The sequence below is a fragment of the Diabrotica virgifera genome, chromosome 4, assembly GCF_917563875.1.
Source record: "Diabrotica virgifera virgifera chromosome 4, PGI_DIABVI_V3a".
Lineage (NCBI taxonomy): Eukaryota > Metazoa > Arthropoda > Insecta > Coleoptera > Chrysomelidae > Diabrotica > Diabrotica virgifera.
The window spans coordinates 194743177-194749176 of record NC_065446.1 but is presented as its reverse complement, the minus strand read 5'-3'; positions in this window follow the sequence as shown (position 1 = coordinate 194749176).

The window sequence follows — 6000 nt, the reverse complement described above, 5'->3', positions numbered from 1 at the left end:
ATTTGTTGCCGTAAAAGAAAAATCAGAGAAGTCCAAAGAGAGTTGAAACGACTGAATAAAATCCATACCTAATATCATTTTATGTGAAATAGAAGGAACTACTAACACTTTAAGTGATTGAGTTTTATTCAATAAAGTAACAGGTAACCAAACATATCCTAAAGTACTCTGTATGTTTCCATCAGCAGTAGTGAGTTGAATTGAAACATCATAATTAAGATTTAAATTAAGCTTTTTAAGTAAAAATAGAGAAGGAGAACCAATTATGCTGACATTACTACCACTATCAAGGAGTGCAGAAATTGTTTCATTACCTATAGAAACAGAAATATATGGTCTATTATCATTATTATGAATATCTAATAAAGGACCGGAATTGAAATGTACTTTTGAATTAGATAAATCACTAGAAGAAACAGAAGTAATAGAAGAAGGTAAAATTTCAGATTGTACTGAAGAAAAAGTAGAAGTAGATTTAGATGGAAGTGGTTTAGAAATGTTTACAGATTTTTGTTCGACCCTTTTTGAAAAGTTTTTCCCGGAATATTCTTGCCTTTGCTCGATGTTCCTGGGACAGACGTTTGACTGCTTTGAGGCATGCTGTCTGTCGAAGCGTATCCTCGCTGGTCGTTCTTTGAGCACCTCATGCATTCCGCAATAGTTACATCCTTCGAGCCACAACCGAAACAAAACGTTCTCTTGGGTTTTCTACAGACATGGAAATTGTGTCCTTTCACATCACAATTCCAACAAGTTGGGGTTGAACGAAGGGATTCTACAGAAAATTTGCTGCGTGAGGAAATTGCCAAAGCAGATTCAAACTTCTTACAATACTTTGTAAGCTCAGCAACTGACTTAACATCTTGGAAAGCAAGAGCTTTAACATATTCAGGAAGAAGACCATTGATAATTTCATCCACCTTTTCAATATCCGAAATAGATTTGGACGACCGGAGCATCAAAGATTCCATATGGGAAATATATGCAGAAACTGGTTGTCGTGAAAACTGTTTTGTGGAACGTATTTGTTCCCATAAATCTCTTTCATAGTTATAAGGTAAATAAGTTTCTTTTAAAGAAGTAACTAGATCAGCCCATGAATGAAATTTCTTTCGAGAGAAATTATTATGCCACCAAGTAAAAGCAGCACCTTCAAACAAATCACATGCAGAGATGAATAAATCTTCATCTGTGCAGTTCCTTGAAAATTTAAAAATTTCAATCTGTTCCAGAAAAGGGATTAAAGGTTGTTTACCAGAAAATTTTTTGATACCCCATTTATACACGGGAACAGGCTTGGAAGGTGACATTGAAGATTCCGAACAATTAAGATTAACTCTAGTAGATGTCATGGGTTGGTCTAGAAGATCAGGTTGTTCTACAATGTTACACAAAGTACCTTCTAACTTTAACAAATTAAAGCGGATAGCTTTCTTCAACTTTTCTTCCTCTGCGGAAGATGACCGCAAACGAGAAATCCTACCAGACAAATGTTGGAGACGAGAATTGAAGGTTTTATATAGAATATCAGACTTTGTTCCTGTAAATTCAGATATGAGAATCTGAAGTTCAGTATAAGAGGCTAAAGCTTGTTTATAATCAACCTCAAAAGACAAAGGGACCGAAATATCTGAAAAACTGCGGCTACTAGTCTCCTGAGAAAGAAGACCAGTAAGAACTGTACGTTTTTCTTCAATATCATCAGGAGCAGAGACATCTCTAATGTGAAGCTCATATGTCAATTCATTTGTGGTAAGATGTGCAGGTTTCATGTTGACGAGAAAAAAAATTTAATAAAAATCAAAGAAAGAATTAAAAGTACACTATCCACAAAAACTGGTTAAGTTGAAAAAAAAGAACAGACCATTTAACTCACTATAAAAGTACCATTATAAGAATGAGGAAAAAAAATTATGTAAAAAAGCAACAATGTATTAAATGTAAATTAAATATGCTGAAATATAAGATATATTATAAAAATGGTAATACTCTTTACCCCAAACATTTGAAAAGTGGTTAAATATATAGAAAATGCTCAAAAAGTATCAAAAATTTGCAAATACTAAGATGTACTGCAAAACATGAATATAATATTAAAACAGTATTTATTAATGCTTTATTATTTGCTACCGAACTACAAATCCACAGCTCAAATCCCTGAGTAAGACAATTCAAGTTGGGCGCCAAAAGTGAGGCGATAAACTACCCCAGATAACTGAAATAATATTCGAGAATAATATTTCAATCAACTACGATAGCTATCGTCTACCCTAGACTAGCTCAATCTCCCAAGTTGTGAGTCCACCTTGTCCTAATCAAAAACATGAACAATGAAAATGCAGAATGGAGCAAATAAAACAATAATATTTAACTAATCATGTTTATTTTTCATAAAAGACATAATTAATGTATTAAAAAAAATAATTTACAAGACCTTGCCGAAACTTTACAGATCAGAGATTATACTTATCGATGGCACTTGGTATCTGTCTGCGGGTTCTTGGTGTCTTGCTGTTGTTTTGCAACGGGCTCTGGCGACGTGGATGTTCTGGCCACCAGGCCTACAGGTGTTGGATGGTTGTTAGGAGTCTATGCTATGTACTATCGCTGCATCGCCGGCGACATTGGGGGCACCAGCTTGAAGAAGTCCTCCCACGAGGTGAAGGGTTGTTCTATTCTGTTGTAGTTGTAATTTGTCCAGAAAACTAGAATACATACAGGTACATTAGACACCAAGAATAAATGAAAGATATCCTTGCCATTCCAAGAAATAATCCAGAAATGTTGCAGAAAGGCAAGGTTATACAAAATGAATAGTATTAAATAATGTTAGTAGTTAAATAGTTGTGGATTACTACACACATATGAAGATAATAGATAATATAAAAATTTTACCATGTGGTACAACAATAAAAAGTACGAAAAGTAAGGTTAGATAGGAACATAAAAAAGATTACGGATATAGGCTTAGAAAAATGTGTACATTTATATTTAAACACTTACCCCAATTAAGAACGTCTGTTTGAAAATGTGGCTATGAGGCCAGACATTGCCTTAAGTAGATTTTAGAATTTAATGAAAAAATATTCTTCATTTTGACAAAGAGAAAGGGTTTGACTTGACATTGACAGAGTTCGTGAGTGGGGGCTTAAAATTTGAAACGAGAGACGACAGTGCAAAGGTGGCTATGACAGTGCGAAGTCACTGTCATGAACCACAGAACTATTGAATAAGAATGTGAATTCTGAGATAGAACAAGAATGTTGAGATATGCCTATAAATACCGAAAGAGGGCGCCAACCAATTTTTAACGGGAAAAAAGGTAAAACAAATAGAAGAGGATTATTATTAAAGAATTATTAAAGAAAATAGAATAAAATAATTATTTGAAAATAAAATAGCAAAGATGTGACGTTTTTAACGTTACACTCTACTTACGTTCAAATGATTTTTAATATATTCTACCATTGTTTAGAATCATTAGTATAGCTAAATTTTTAATTTTAGTATACAGGGTTGGTCGAAACTCGGAATGAGTATTTTCTGAGTTTTCTTAAGTGGAACACCCTGTATTTTTGTATTGTGGTGAAATGATATTTTATAGTATTTTTTTATTTCTTAAGCATTCCCTATACCTAACTGCTTTAATTTGTGAGTTATTGGTGATTCAAGCTAAACATTAATTGCAACAAAAAATACGTAAAATTTTATCAGTTTGGCCGTGAAAATACTAAATCCCAAATAATTTTTCAAAAACAAATACTGGTCCTTAAAATTACCAATACTGGTTTAGCTATCAAAATACCTACGTAGTTAAGATTATTGGTGCGATTAACAATTAAGCACAAATTAAAGCAGTTAGGTATAGGCAATGCTTAAGAAATAAAAAAGTACCATTAAATATCATTTCATTACAATACTAAAATACAGGGTGTTCCATTTAAGAAAACTCAGAAAATACTCATTCTGGGTTTCGACCAACCCTCTATACTAAAATTAAAAATTTAGCTATACTTATGATTCTTAACAATAGTAGAGTATATTAAAAATCATTTGAACGTAAGTAGAGTTTTAGATGTCAAACTACTACAATTCTACAGGGTGTTAATTTTGCTACGAAATTAATAAAAAAACGTAATAATCTTTTAAAATACCCTGTATAATATTACAAAACCTCATATTTTAAGAAAGAAGACATCGAAGAGAATCCGAAAATGTAAAAATATACAGGGTGTCCCATTTAAAAAAACGAAGTTATAAGCAACTTCCGGTATAACCGGAAGTTGCAGAGAGATGAAAATATTTTCATTTAATAGATCATCCTTCAAAACCCCTTTATTCCAATTTTCATTATTCTGTTGTCTTTAGTTCTCGAGATATTTCTAATAGGCCCTTTATTTGCCTCACCCTGTATATATAAGAACTAAAAAAGGATATCAAATGGGAGAGAAACAACTTAAAATAATCTGCTATGCGGACGATGCAATACTAATCTTTCAAAGTGAAGATGATTTACAACGTATGCTGCACAAATTCAACATAATCGCCAGAAAATGTAACATGTTAATTTCCTCAAAAAACACAAAATGCATGGTTATAACAGCAGATCCAACAAGATGTAAATTGGAGCTGGAAGGTTAGATAATAGAACAAGTGATGGAGTTTAAATACCTAGGCATCACACTCATGGGCAGAGGGCGTGCGCCCCTAGCTTTTCGGGTGCCATAAACTATAGATGGTTATCCAAAATGTAATGTGCAACATCTTCACGTCGTCTCTCCCCCCTAAAAATTTTTATCTGGGCGCCCGTGATCTTACTATCTAGCTACGGAGGGCTCGAAACACAAGTGGAAGATCAAGGGAATAGGACAAACAGAGCCCCAGGTTGCTTGAATGACACAATATGGAGAAATAAAAATATCGGAAAAGAAATGAAAGGCAGAATTTACAAAACAGTCATCAGAGCAATAATGACATACGCGGCAAAAACACGACCCGACACAGAGAGGACAAAAAGATTGCTCGAAACATCGGAGATGAAAACCCTTCGAAAAATCGATGGTAAGGCTTTATGGGACAGAGCTAGAAGTACATATATACGACGGAGATGCAAGGCGGATAACATTAATAACTGGGTAAGAAACAGAAGAATAGAATGGAATGACAACAAATAGAGTAGTCAGAACAGCGAGAGACGGTTCCCCAATAGGAAGACGATCAGTGGGATGACCACGAAAACGATGGAACGACAACTTCTAGAGGCACATTGAAAAAACAGACAGACATATTCGGTTAGAAACAGATTAAGGGAATTTGGAATCAGAGCCAGAATGCCAGCTACTGATCCACTGTGAACAAGTGCACATAATACAGCACGTTTAAGAGGAAACAGTAGCGATCAACAGGTAGCGAAAACGCGTTCCAAGATTTCGGCTGTAATTTTGAATATTTTTTTGAGATATTTGGCACACGTATTCGTAATATAATCAAGAATGGCGGTACAGAGCCCAATTTAAAAAATATATTAATATGTGGAAATTACTCTGTAATTAAATACAATATTAAAAAAACGAGCCTATACCGCCATTAAGAAAAACAAAAAAATACACTTTCTTCAAATAAACTTATTTATCCGATGCCTAGATCTTGTGTCATTTTGGAACTATTAAAATTTTTTATTTCATTGGTAGTTCCAAAATGACAAAATATAGGCATCGGATAAAAAAGTTTATTTGAAGAAAGTGTGTTCTTTTGTTCTTCTTAATGGCGGTACAGGCTCGTTTTTTTAATATTGTATTTAATTACAGAGTAATTTCCATATATTAATATATTTTTCAAATTGGGCTCTATACCGCCATTCTTTATTATATTACGAATACGTGTGCCAAATATCTAAAAAAAAATATTCAAAATTACAGCCGCAATCTTGGAACGCGTTTTGGCTACCTGTTGATCGCTACTGTATCACCTTAACACATTCGCGGTCATGACTGCATATGA